Source organism: Rhinolophus hipposideros (assembly GCF_964194185.1).
Source record: "Rhinolophus hipposideros genome assembly, chromosome: 8".
NCBI lineage: Eukaryota > Metazoa > Chordata > Mammalia > Chiroptera > Rhinolophidae > Rhinolophus > Rhinolophus hipposideros.
In genome coordinates, this window is record NC_138054.1 from 88,455,915 (window position 1) to 88,469,452 (window position 13,538).

Here is a 13,538-nt window from a genome sequence, read left to right on the forward strand (position 1 = left end):
GGGGGCTCGTGTTTAGTCATATCTTTCTCTTAAGTTTCCATAGTGGGGTGTGCTGTCCCATACGGGATCTGTGTTGCTCAAATAAAAGATAACGTTACCCCCCGAAATCTAAGAAAGAAATTGATGTATTGGGATGATGAGTCAGATTTATCTTCCATCTTCATCTCCCCCAACAAGAGGCAAGATCTCAGTGGGGAGGACAGCTCCTCCAGTTAGAGAAGCTCAGAGTTCAAAGTTCCACTCTGGATGTCAGCTTCTGGAGGACAGAGGTTTCTGTCAGTCCTGTTCACTGCCGTGTGGCCTGCACCCAGAACAGTACTTGGTACATGTTAAGTGCTCAATAAACATGTATCGAATGAATGAATGAATGAATGAATGAATGAATGAATGAATGAATGAATAGATGAGGTAGTCTGGGAAGGCCTGGCTAAGGAAGTGACACTCCAGCTGAAACCTGAAGGCTAAGGAGGTGGAGAGAAAAGAGACAAACCCTTGAATCAGAAGGAACAGCATGTGTGAAGGTCCTGAGGCTGGAAATCCCAGAGTGTCAGAAGAGTTGAAATAAGGCAAATGTGTCTGGAGAGTGTTGCATGGGACACAGGGAGGTAGAGGCCGTTAAGCTCAGTTCCTGCCCTTTCTAGCTGTGTGACATTGGACAAGTTATTGATTCTCTCTTAGCCTCAATTCCCTGGTCTGTCAAATGGGATGACAAAAGGACCTACCACATCAGCAGTTGGGAGGGTTCAGGGATCAAGGCACAGGGCCAGCCCATGGCCAGCCCTGAATACTCAGTGGCAATAATAATAATAATAATAATAATAATAATAAATTAATAATGATTATTATTATTCCAACAATCACAAAGAAGCCGTGTTTTTCATTTTGCACATGCCCCTGTGCCTCATCCCAAACCAGCCCAAGTGACAGCCTAGGGGTGCCCCCTTCCTGTCCTGCCCCTCCTAAAGGTCGGGCCTCCCCAAGGTTATCTGTTTTTCTCTGGATTCTGTGAAGTCGCACAGGTCACACTCTGGGGCTGAAAAGTGTTGCTTTTTATAGCCTTCCCTGATGGCAAGGAATGCTTGTGGGGCCCGTCCTGGGAGTCCTTTCCCCTGGGCAGAGATACCTCTGGGGGCTGGGGGCCTCGCAGCCAGGCCAGTCAGACACCCGTACGGTCTGGGGCTCTTCTAGTCCAGGTTCCCTCCCCTGCCAGGTGTCAAAGGGACAAGGAGACTGGCCAAGCCGCTGAAGTATCCAGGACAGAGAACCGGGACTCCTGATTCCATCTCTGGTCTTGAGCAAGCCACGATCCCACTCTAGCCTTCAGTTTCCTCATCTGTAAAATGGGGCTGTTGGGCCTTGCCTGCTTCCCAAGGTGGTGAAGGGTTGGGAGGCTTTGGAGAGAATGTTGCTGAGGGTCAGCAGGTCCCAGGGCCAGGCCTCACGATGGCAGGAAGGAGAGGGAAAGGGGAAGGGAAAGGGCAGGCAAATGGTGTGGGCAGCGTCAGGTACTGTTTTGAAGGACTTGGCAGGAAGAGGGAGGAGTGTTTCTGTGTAGCAGGCACTCTGCCTCTTTCACCTCATTTAATTCTCACCCTGAGCCTTGGAGTAGACACGGTAATCAGCATGGCTTACATATGGGGAAACTGAGGCTGGCAGAGCAGAAGTCGTTTGCCCAAGGTCACCTGGCTTGTAAGTGTCAGAGCTGGGCTTCCGGGATTTGTACCTAGATCTGTCCCTCATCTGGGTCACTTAGCAAGCAGCCTCCTCGATGGCTGGCAGCCCAGAGCACCAGATGGGGGGGCTGTGTCCCTGGGCAGGAGCCATCAGCTTGCAGTCCCTGCCCCTCGTTCCACCAGGGAGGTGGCTCGCCAGTCTCTACAGTTGCTGCCTCTCCCAGTGCCCCCCAGGAAGGGGTCTGTCTCTGGGGTCCTGGCAGGGCCCTGACCAGAGGGCTTGCTCAGCAAGACCAGCGCTGCCCTTTGCTTCTCCCCCACCCGCTCAACCTACCTCTGCCTCCCCCTCCTTCCTTTTAATCTGGTTCTTATCAAAGATGATAACATTCAGCAATAATAAAACTCGAGTCCACTTTTTAACAGCTGATTGCCCCCACGCCCTGATTCAGCGATACAGAAGCCTGTGTCCTGTGAAACCGAGGAGGCCTCCATGCAGCCAGCCGCACCCCACTCCATGGGTGTCTATGGATGCTTTCAGCACCCCTGGCCCTGGCCGATTCCTGGGGGAGTCTCTGGGATGTGGGTACCCTCTCCCATCTCCACAAGTATCTCGAAGCTGCTTCTTTTTCTCCAGAACCTGCAGAGAGGGTCCAAGAGCAACTTCTTCAGTCCATCTCTCCACCCGTCTCTCCAAATAACAGCAAGCGACAGCTCCCATTGGTTGAGCACCTATTTTGTGCTAGGCTCTGTGGTATTTTCAGGCATTTTCTCAGCAAATCATGAATAATAGGCATTATTCTTAAGACCATTTTATTCAGAGATGAAGAAACTGGGGCTCAGAGAGGTCAAGTCACTTGTTCAAGGTCACATGGCTGGTTAGGGGCAGAGTCAGGATTTGAACTTAAGACCAGTGGATTCCAGGGTGCAGACTCTTACGCACTCGGCCTCCTGCCTCCTGCCTGTGTCCTGCCAGGTGGAGAGCACCTACTAGCAACATCTCTTCTTGTACAACTTGAGTGGTCCTGCCCCAAGGGAGACAGACCTGGGACCCTGCTCCTTCTCTCTGTGTCCTAGGTCTGAGGTGGCACAGCTGAGAGTGGCGGTTCCAACTGTAGCCCAAGCCTGGGCCAGCTGCCAGGGCTGAGCTGGGGTGCTTGCGCCCTATGGGGACCTTTGTCCCTTTAATAGGTCCTCCTTGGTACAGGACGTCCCAGGGCGGAGGGCACAGCCTGAGTGCCAGGCCTGGGCAAGCCCTGCCCAGGGCACTCCCCGTGCTCTGGGGCTGGGGGAAGGGCACCCTTGTCTTTGACTGCAGGCATTGGTTTCCCTGCCAACAAGAACTGGGGCTCCCAGTCACCCTCAACCAGAGCAGGACTTAAGGGGTCTCAGGCCTGGTGGTGGCCAAATGGGCAGCCTAGATCTTTCCTAAATGTAATTTACCCCATCCACCCCCCCCACCCTATCTTCAACCCCACCCTTCTTGCTCCTCCCACCCACCCCCATTCCTAGAAAGTATCTGCCCTTCTCCTTGCCAACTTTTGAGCCTCCACCGTCTTCAAGGCTTTGCTCCTGGCACCTCCCTCAGGAAGCCCTCTCTGACTGCTACAGCCTTCCACAGTCTCTTTTCCTGCCGGAAGCTCACAAAACCCTAAGGTAAAACATCATGTCATCCTTCAGATCTCTTAAGGCCACAATGGCAGAGCCCCTCCTGTGTGCCAAGCCCTCAGCTATGCTCTATGGGGTAGGGGGAGAGAAAACATTATTGACACATGGTCCCAGCCTTGTGGGTACTCTCAGGCCCGAGGGGAGCCAAATCCCATAACACTTTTCTAAATAGCATGAGTCCCCCAACCACCTGTGCCCCCCAGGTCTCCAGGTCTCTAGTCCACAGGGTATAAGCACCCCAGGCTCAGCCCTGACAGCCAACTCATAGTAGGTGCTCAAGAAATATTTGTTGGACATAGAATGAATTGAATGAATGAACGAATGAGCCAGTACCTGTGGGTTTGCTTCATTTCCTCTCCTGGACTCTAAGTTCCTTGGGGACAGGACAGGCGGTTTTATGCTCAGGAAAAGCACGGGTCTCTGGGAGCTTATAGGAGGGACATATAGCCAAGACTAAGGTGGGTGGCCAGGGATGTGCTGTCTCACTTGACACCTGACAATGCAGAGGTAGGGGCAGGGAGCAGGTTGGAAGAACATTTCGGGAATGCCCTGTCATGAGCAAAAGCCAGAGTCATGACCACATGGCACTTTTGGGCAGAGCAGCAGGACAGTGTTTTGGAGCAGGGGAAGCCGAAGATGTGAGGGAGGCAGGGCTACACCAGCTGGGAGCTTGTGAGTCATGTGAAGGAGTCAGGACCAAACCCTACAAGGCCCAGGTAGCCTCTGAGGATCTTTGACAGGGGAGTGATGGCTCAGGTCTGCTGCCGGGTGGACAGCAGGTGGACAGGACCAGCCTGGGGCCAGTGCCCTGTCAGGAGCTGTCAGCAGAATTCCAGGGAAGCCTGAGGGTGGCTGGGTTTACTGCTCCTCCTTCCTCAGAGAGTCTGGGGCTCCCAGGTCTTCGCCTCTGGGGACACTTGGGGCTTGTTCAGTCTTGTCTTTCTCTTCCAGATGGGAGCACTGAGGCTCAGACTGGAAAAGAGTCTTACCCAATGAATTGGGGTCAGGAGCCAGGCCCCAGGTCTCTAGCCAGGGAGTCCCCTCCCCACTATGGAGCAGGGGAGGATAGGGGTCCATCAGGAGGCAAATGCTCAGGTCACGGGCAGGGTCTTGATGGTCCTGGTAAGACACGGGCATTTAGTATTGTCCAGAACGGGGGGCTGAAGATGAAAGCAGCCTTCTAAGGAGCAGAGGTGGGGAGCCGCTGGAGGACCAGGCCTGGGTGCCACACAAGATTCCAAGCCCACTGCGCCCCCAGCCCGGGGCCCCCTGCTGGGCTTGCTGCTTTCAAAGAGACAGGCTGAGCCTTAAAGTAACAATGTTAGTGTTCCCTACAGGTGGTGAGAGCAACAGCCACTCCCTGTTGGCAACTCTATGCCCCTGGCATTATTTCGTGGAGCCCACGTCATAATCCTATGAGGAGACTATGATATTGCTCCAGCTTACAGATGAAGAAACAGAGGTACAGACCAGTGACACAATTTATGTGACAGCTGTGAGTGAGCGTCAGGATATGAATCAGAGAGGCCTGACCCCAGAGCCCTCTCTTAATGCTGTGGGGCTGACACAAGTGATGCCAAGTTGAGAGCCAGGTCTGGGTTCAAGCTCTGCCATGAAGTGACCCTGAGCCAGTGATTCCGCCTCTCTGAGCCTCGGTTTCCTTTCCTCCTTTCCCAGAACATGGGGATGAGGACAAGTTGACCTTACAGAGTCGTTGTGAAGACACAAGAGCTGATGCATTGAAAGTACCGGGAACACAGAGAGGGCTCTGGGAACATGGCCGCAGCACCCAGCCTGGCCTTTTCTGGCCTCTGTCAGTCACCTACACCCTCCCCCGGCACATTCAGTCTCTGCCCCACGCCCATTTGCATGCCAAGCTGCCAGCCTTGGCAGGTGAGTGAGGCCTGCCTTCCACCCTCCCCCTCCTGTCCAAGGTGGGGGAAAGGGCTGGGGCCCTGGGGCAGTCCGCATGGGGGCTGGGGTGGGGAAGGGTCCCATCATGCCTCATCTGGGCTGGGGCTGGGGAAAGCAGGCACTGATCACAAAGGGCAGCCATCCTCTCTGAGGGTCCACGTTCTCAAATCCCTCCTCCGCTCATTCCTCCAGGCCACTTCCTCAGCCCTCGATAAAGGTATTTAATGAGCAAACACACATTTAAAGAGAAGGCCCATTTCTGGGAAGACTCTGGCTCTCCTGAGATGCCAGACAGCAATTCTGTCTTTCACCTCTCCTGACTGGCTTTGGTTTTGATGTTAGCTCCAGGGAGCGCTCTGAGCCTCAACTTCCTCATCTGTAAAATGGGGGTAAGACTTCCTGGATGGTTGTGAGGCTTCCATAAGCGCACATGGTGTGAAGGCTATTTTATCTCAACCAAATATTCTCCTGCCTTCCTCACCTCTCAGTCTAAAGTTTGCCCCTTTTGAACACCTGGGGAGACTGAGGACCTGCCCCCAAGCTCCTAGGGGTACAGATGGAGAACAGAACCTGGGTGAACCAACTCCTGCTTCTGTGTGCCCTTGAGGTGGCGGCGCCAAGCTACCAACTCCCCTCCCAAGAGCACAGAGGAATTTGGACAGCAAAGAAAAAACAACAAGCCCCAGCGTCATGTTTTTCATTTTTGTCCTGAACAATGCAGTTTCTGGGCTGATTGTTAAGCAAATATTGCAAGAGGCGGGGCCCCATAGCTGACACAGGCTGGGTATATTATCAGAGCCACAGCCCCAGGGCCCAAGGCTCTGCCACCCACAGATTCTGCCCAGGACTCCAGATGCCCGTGTTGGCCCTTCCCAAGTCTGTGGGGAGGGGGCTTCAGGGCCGAGTCCCGGGAATGCTGCCTTGGAAGAACCAGTTCTGCCCAACCTGCCAGGCCTCCCTTCCCCCACTCCATTCTCTTTAGGACAACAGGGAGTTTGATGACTGTTCCGGTTTGCTCTGGGTTTTCATGACAGGGGACTTTAGCGCTATACACAGGACAGTCTTGAGAGAGCAAGGACGATTGGTCACCCGACAGACTCAAAGAATTGAGTTAAGTGGGAAAATTCCTCAGATGCTGCTGCCGCTGACAACATCTGCTCCAACCACAACCATTTATTGAGGGATTACTATGTGCCGGGCAGCCCCAAGGTGTTTTACACGCATCATCTCACTTATCCCCATAGTCGGCCCTTGGAAACACGTGAGTCCCATTTCACAGCTGAGAAAACTGAGGCTCAGAAACTGACTTGCATGAGGTCAGGCAGCTGGCAAGTGGCAGAGCAGGGAGTCAGATCCATGGCTCCCTCACGAAAACCCCAGCTTTCAATGACCATCTGCCCTTTCTGGGAGATTGACCTTGGCCAGGCACAGATGGTAAGATCAAGGTCAAGAGAGGTGGAGAGAGCTCAATCCAAAGCCAGGGCTCCCTCAGTGAAGCTGGCTTTAGGGTACCCCTGTGTATCAGTGTTGATTGCCCCTTGGCCCAGCCCCTGAAAAACACATTCCATTTTATTTGGGGGAATAAAATGTCGAAGGGGCCCCAGAAACTGTCCCAGATATGGGGTAGTCAGTGTGGCCCCTGGATTCTTGCCTTTTCTTGAGAGCCTCTTGCAAGGTCAGACAAAGGTTTGCTCATCAACGGAGAGTCACATCCAGAGCCCTGGCCACGGGTAGGTCCCAGAACAGGGTCAGAGCTGGTCTGGATCCCCTTTTCACCAGAGACTGGGCCTGGGCCTGCATGTCTGGCCTCCTCCTCACTGTTCCCCGTGTTTGGCTGGTGCCTCGGCCTCCGTGGCAGGGAGGGTGCTGGCGCTCGCTCTGGGGTCTGTTTGAGGTTTCTTCCAGCAGCTGGTGGCAGCGGGTACAGCTCACTAATTAATTAGCGCTTAAGTACTTAGCGTCCTCCTGCATCGTGTCAAACGAGGATTTGAGTCTTAATTCCCTGTGTAGGTAACGATGGGATGTGCCGGGGAGAGCGGTCAGGATGCGGAGGAAACAGTCCCCCTCGCTTGGATACAGGCTGAGAACACTGGTGCTGCAGAAGCAGAGAAAGACCCTGGGGGGCAGAGCTCGTGGACGCCCATAGCCTCCTCCATCCCCCTTCCTTTCACTTATCCACCATGACATAGAGGAGTAACAAAGCTGGTTGTGCAGCTAGACTGTCTGGGTTCAACTCCCGGCCGGCCTCTTTGTTACCTGTGTGCCCCTGAGGGAGTCACTTAATTTCCTTGGGTGTTGGTTTCCCCATACAGAGGGCACAGAGCTGAGTACGGCTTTTGACCTGTGTAAGCCTTAGTCTGACCATCGATGACATGGGGATGATGACAGACTCTACCTATGAGGCTTAAATGAGATGCTGTAAATCAAAGCCTTAGCCCAAGGCCTGCCACAGACTGAGCCCCACTAACTACTGGCTGTTGGTGGGAGAAGGAGGAGCAGTGGCCCCACCCCATTGCTTACGGCCCAGCATCTCTCAGGACCCACCTGGAAAGGTGGCTCCATTTCTTCATGGCTGGGGTCATGCCAGGTTCTGGGCAGGGCTCCTGGGACTGCTTTCGAGGGCTCCCTCATTCAGTGCCAGGACTCAGGGACACTGGGCAAGAGTCTCAGTGGGTCCTTGTGGGGGGAGCCCCAGGACAGGTAAGGACAAATCTGACCCTTCTTTTCCTGATGCTTTTGGTTTGTTCATTCTCCCTCAGCATTACCTGGAAATGCTGGGCCCCAGGGATGGGCAGTTTCCACTGTTGCTGTCACAGAAGTGGCACTGGTGGGATCTTTGGCATAACCCTCTACAATGGTGGGTCTGCGTGGGGGCGTCTCAGCCCCACAGAGTGCCAGTTTACCATTCAATGGTGCTGGAGAAGGTCCCAGTCTGCACCTGTGCAAGTAAAAGTTATTATCAAGGGGTGGAGAGTGAGGAGCAGAGTGTAAGGCAGTGTAGGAGAGGGGTACAGGAAGGTGCTAGAAACAGAGATGAGGTTCTTAGATTGGCTAAGAACCACATGGCTCTGCTCTGTGACCTGAAGAAAGCCACACAACCTCTCTGAGTTTTGATCTTCTCATGTGAAATGAGGATAGCAATTCCGCAGGAGATAGAGTCTCCAGATGGGTGCTCTGTATATTGTCAAGATGCCGTAAAACTTCAGGGACTGTGTTATTTAGGAACCCAAACTGGTTGATGGTCCTACAGGAAACTTTATCCACTATAGAAACCTTTGCAGGCAGAGACTTAAATTCAACTGAACGCTCTATGTTCCTAACACTGAGTTTTGCCCTCATAAAAAAAAAAAAAGTGCCGTTTATACAGGGCCTGCTCTGTGCCTGGCACTGTACTGAGCATGAGCATTCCTTTACCGTTAACTCCTCACAACCGACCAGCAAGCTGGGCACGCTCACCAATGCGTGATCCCATGCTCAGCTTGGTTAAGTCACTTTGCCTAAGTTCTTCCAGTTGATAAGTAATTGGAGCCAAGAATCAAACCCAGTTCAGCTGCACTCAAATGCTTGTTGAGTGAACAAATCAAAGCATGGGTGCAGGAAAATCATTGGTTTGGGCAGAACGAGTAGGATCTTCCTTTTTAGCGAAGATGTGAAGGCTGGGGCAGTGAGGACAGAGTCACCCAAGGCTTTTGTCAGTCGTTATTGCACAGAGCTTCAGAAGTTGAAGAGATGAAAAATAAATCCCAGCCCAGAAGGAAGAATGCTGCCCCACAGACAATTTGGGTATTCCCTGGTATCTGTGGAGCGGCTGCTACATGCCAGGCAGTCGGATAGGAGCGAGGGACACACCCTGGACAGACCAGACACTGCTGCCTCATGGCGCTTATGGTGAGTGGCATGGAACTGGACTTGCAGCATGAGGACCGAGTAGAAGGCAACACATCTGGGGCAGCGGGTCCAGGGCTTGGGGCCAACTAGACCATGCCCCCTTTATATACCTGTCGTCCTCTGGGAAACAAAGAGCGTGAGAACTAGGGTATCGTCTAATCACATTGCCTTGCTTACATCGTCAGACCCAGAGCCTGAAAGACAAAATGAAAGGCAGAGGGTTGGAAGGATGGAAGTCAATACGTAAAGCCCACAATCTGCTCCTTGACCAACACGATAGCTCTCTTCCCCAGAGCACCCACTTACGGGCCCCGCACCATGCTATGACCTTCACATGGTTTATTTCACTTGGCCTTTACAATCACTTCACCTGAGAATTGAAAAACTGAGGCTTAGTGAGGTCACCTTGCCCAAGGTCAAACTGCTCGTAAGGAGAAGAGCTGGGATTCAGACCCCAAGGTGTCTGACCACAGAGAGCCAATGGTCAGCGTGTGCTCTGCTGCTCTGACAAGTCTGTTCTTTGGGTTGAAAAAAGCGCCCTGCAGTCTGATTTCACACAGAGTGGTAGCATGGGGAAAGTGGGGGGAGGGCTCGGGAAAGTTCCCAGGCTGGTAGCTGGTATTCTATCTGCAAGGTTGCCTTAGCACTCATGGACCCAGCCTCAAGGCAACTGGAAGGAAGGAGAACCCTGAAAATGAAAAGCTTGTGAAACTCACCCGGCTCCGAGTGAACTAGCAGCTTGGAAAACCTCTCTGAAGGTTCCTGGCAAAGTCCCTGTGGGAGCCAGCTCATGTATTTTAAGAAAAAGAAAATCATTAAAGAAGTTAGGACTATGGAGAGACCATAAATGTAAAATATTGGTGGCTCGACAGTGTATCTCTAGCAGCCGCAAGCAAAGTTCATCTTGACAAGACAGAACCCTGTCCAAGAAATAAATCCTTTTGCTTTCCCCAGATGGCTCCCGCTGAATCCTCCCACGAGGTCTGCTCCAAAGTTTTCACATGCACACCTAGCATGGCACCTACAAAGACTGTGTCTGCACCCAGCTAGGAAAGGACAAAGCGTTGGCAGAATAATGGAGGGAGCTGGGCCCTGATTGGTAGCCACAGCGTTTTCTGGAATGGGTGCCCAAGAGATCCCATTTTCCAAACCACCCCCAAGTCCTCCCTTACCTTAGGTGTAGCTACCATAACCATAGGTCAAAGGCATTCTGCTTACTGGATATTCCAGAGGAGGGAGGTCTGTAACTGGCCATCTTCGAGGCGCTCTATGGGTGCTTGCTGGTGATGGACTACAGATGTGGCACCTGCTTGTCCTTTTGTCTGATGGGTGTCTTCTTGTTCAGGTGTCACAGCAAAGAAGGTGGCACCACCCCGCGAATCTTTCATTCTGCTCCCTCCTTCCTGTGGTGAGCCATAGAGAGAATCAGGAGTGAGGACACATAAAGGTGTTGGAAACCCCTTCCCTGCCCTGCCAACTCAGATCAGATTAAAGTTGGTTGCAGCCCGGACCTGGACCTCGATGGCTGAGACAGAGGGTCTGATACTGGAGGGAGGATTTCCGAGGTTCCACCCTCGTCCCCAGACTCATATTCAGGGTGACTTCCAACAAATCACCTGACCCCTTCTCACCACCCACCCCCGCCTTGGCAGCTGGGAGACAGGGAGGGTGACATTGAGCGCTGGCTCTGGGACGTCCTAAGGGTTAACTAATTAATGGTCGGAAAGTGCTTTGAAAAAATAAAGTGCTGGATAATGGGAAGGGCAATTATGTTGGGAGAAACTCCTAATTTGGCTGGAATTGATGTTAATGATAAAGTATCTGAAACATGTAGCAAGCAAGCGTGATTGTATTTTATATGACAGAGAGAGACACTCACACGCAGGGGACATGGAGAACAGTTAATTTGGTTAAATAAAGTGAAAGATAAAAGGAACGTGGACACCAGGGACTCACTGTTTATCTGGACTTGGTCTAACACTTTGGAACTGGATCGGGCCTGTTGACTCGTTTATTTATTTGAGATTGAAATAAATGGGGAAGTGCTGGGTTCTTGTCTCGAAAAGAGACCAAGGGAAAGCAAGGCTATGATTCAGAAGACTCTGGTAGAGGTGCGGGCTGCATTCCAGGGAAGAGGCCAAGGTCTCGAGAGAGTCAAGGTGGGTGAGAACATCCCTCCTACATCTCATCCTGGAGGCAGAAGCCTCACCCACCAGAGCTGGGGGGAACTGCGGTGGCAGCCAGCATAGCTCTCTCAACTTCCAGAGGGAGAAACTGAGACCTGGAAGAGGGCTAGGGAGAGAGGGTGTTAATTGATATAGGAACCAAGAAGTATCAAGCACTTCTGTTTGCCAGGCTCCGTAATAAGATGTTGTGACCCCATTTAACTCTCAAAGCCACCCCATGAGGTGGGTACCATTTTCACCTCCATCTTACAGAGGATTAAATAGAAGCTCAGAGAGGGAAAGCAAAGTGCTCAAGATCACACAGCCAGGAAGGGGTGGAGCAGGGCGTGGGGCACAGGCAGCCAGATTCTAGGAGTAAAACTCCATGATTGTGACTTTTTGGCTAATCAACTGCTCTTGATATTCATGACTCTGCTCTCCTTGACTAGTTTTGCCAAAGCAGGGAACCAGGACAAAGAAGTGGGGAGACTTCTGTCTCTGTCCAGTGAGGACTGAGTGCCAGAGCCTCCTGGTCTGGGAACCTCTTTGGGAGGGTTTGAGCCATTGTTTGGGGCCTGAGAGGACAGAATGAGATAGCCCCCGGGAAGAGCAGGAGCCCTGGTTTCTGGAAGGTCTGGAAGGTCCCCGCAGGTCCAGATTAGTATTCAGTATTTATAATATTTCCATAATGGTAAAACAAAAGAAAACAAGCAGAGAGAATGCATTTTTAATCACCAATCATTTCTCTTTGTTTGTTGTGAATGAACAGTGAGGTGAAATAGTATTTCATAATAACCCCATTCGAATTTTCCTCCCCACAAAGCACCGAGAAATCGCTAAATAAAATAAATAAACAAGCCAAGACCTTAAAATAAATTCCAGAGGGCAGAATGTTACGTGTGGGTTATCACAGCTTCGGGGAGGCAGGGGCTGGGAGGTGGGGAAGGGAGGACGAAGGGACAGGAGCCTTGTCAGTTACCTGGAATCAGAGACCCAGGTCTAGGGTACCCACAATCAGGTAAAGAAAAACAGAGCAATGGTTTGAAGATCCAGAGAGTGGGACAGACTCCCCACTCTTCATTTCCTCTTCCTTATTCTTCCAGAATCTTCTGGTCCTCATTCTTTCACTGTAAATCAGGGAACTCCTGTCTCCTGCCTCCACTGAGCGTCACGACTTCCCACTCAAAAGGCTACCCGTCCAGCGAATCTTTTCTGTCCACCTACCCCCCCCAACCCCTACCCCCTGAGCTAGTCAACCTCTCAATTGCTAGAGGAAGAAAACATAGCAAGGAGAGAATGGAAGGGACCTCCCAACAAGCTAGTGACAGAGCTGGAACCGGATCTCTAGAGGCGTGACTCCCTATCAGGTCACCCCTCATCTACCTGCACTTATTTGTAGGTGTCTTTGTGAAACCTCCTATGGCACTGAATTTTCTTCACTGGCTGTTCCTGATCTTTTCTTTTGTGCACCTCAGTATCCCCAGACCCTCAGGTTATAGCAAGGTACCTGACACATGAGGGCACTCGCCAAACATTTGTTGGATGTATGGATGGATGAGTGGAGGGATGGGTACATGGATGGAAGCTTGGATGGATGGATGAATAATTGCGTGGATGGATGGAGGAATGGCCAAATAAGAGGATAAAGCTGATTGGTTTCCTCACTGGCCGTTAGCTCTCACTAGACAGACAATGACAATCACAGTATAGTCTAGTTAACATCTGGGGTCCTGATGCCTTGAAATTATGTCTCCAACAATCCCCTAAAATCACCTCCTAGCAAATCAGTCCCTTTTCAAGTAGAAATTTGAGGCAAAGCTCTAGGGCCAGGCAGACCCCCATTTTCATGCGAGTCACATGGTAGTAAAAAAAGCAGGGCCTGGGATCAGAGAACTGGGCTCTGCTCTCACTCTGCCACTAACTCGCTGCATGGTCACAGGTGAGTAAATGGCTTCCTGTCTCTGGGCCTCAGCTCCCCACTCTGAAATGTTCTCTGTTCAGTGTCCTAGGCTGTGGGTCTGGCCCCTTCTATGTGCACAACTCAGCCAGAGCTTGGAAGAACTCTACCTCTGGAGGTCTTGTTTTGTATTCTGGCAGCCCCTCTCCCTCTGTCCTTGACCCACTCTATGTTTAGGACCACCTCTCAGCTTTCTCCAGCCTTTTCCCTGACCAGGCGGTTGCAATGGGGGTAGCTCAAAGCATCAGGATATTCTCCCAGCCACGCTGGATGTTC